Below are 772 nucleotides of genomic sequence, written 5' to 3' on the forward strand. Positions count from 1 at the left end.
ATTCGTACACTGTTGTCATTTGCTGTCCAAAATAATCTACATGTACATCAAATGGATGTTGTAACTGCATTCCTAAATGGACATCTGAAAGAGGAAATCTACATGGAACAACCAGAAGGTTACATCCAACCAGGAAAGGAACACCTAGTGTGTAAACTGAAAAAGTCCATATATGGACTGAAGCAGTCTCCTCGCTGTTGGAGCAAAGCTTTCACAGAGTTTATGAAGGATATTGGTTTCACACAGAGCACCTCAGAGCCATGTGTGTTTGTGAGAACACGACAGGAACTAGAGATACTAGCTGTGAATGTTGATGATCTGATTTTGATTACAGAATCAACAGAAATCATGAATGAGTTGAAACAGACACTTCAGAAACATTACAAGATGAAGGACATGGGTGAGTTGTCCTATATCTTAGGCATCTCTGTTATTCAGAATAAAGCAAAGAACTGTGTCCTGCTTCATCAGAAACATTACATTGAAGCCATCCTTCAGAAGTATGGAATGGATAAATCCAGTTCAGTTTCAACCCCAGCAGATGCAGATGTGAAGTTGAGAAAAAATGATGGTGTCAGTGAACCAGTAAACTCTAGCACCTATCAATCAATGGTAGGCAGTCTGCTATATGCTGCAATGGCCACAAGACCAGATATAGCACAAGCAGTAAGTGTTGTGTCAAAGTTCAATGCAAACCCAAATACTGCACATCTTACAGCTGTAAAGAGGATTTTTCGATGCCTGAAGGGTACACAAAATCTTGCTCTCAAGT

The 772-nt window shown here is 39.9% G+C and overlaps 1 protein-coding gene across 1 annotated transcript in view; it reads right to left on the bottom strand.

Moving 5' to 3' along the window:
* Positions 1 to 772, bottom strand: part of LOC109952541 (desmoglein-2-like) — a 29,250-nt gene that overhangs the window by 5,782 nt on the left and 22,696 nt on the right. The window lies entirely within an intron of this gene.

Source organism: Monopterus albus, unplaced genomic scaffold (genome assembly GCF_001952655.1).
Source record: "Monopterus albus unplaced genomic scaffold, M_albus_1.0 scaffold472.1, whole genome shotgun sequence".
Lineage (NCBI taxonomy): Eukaryota > Metazoa > Chordata > Actinopteri > Synbranchiformes > Synbranchidae > Monopterus > Monopterus albus.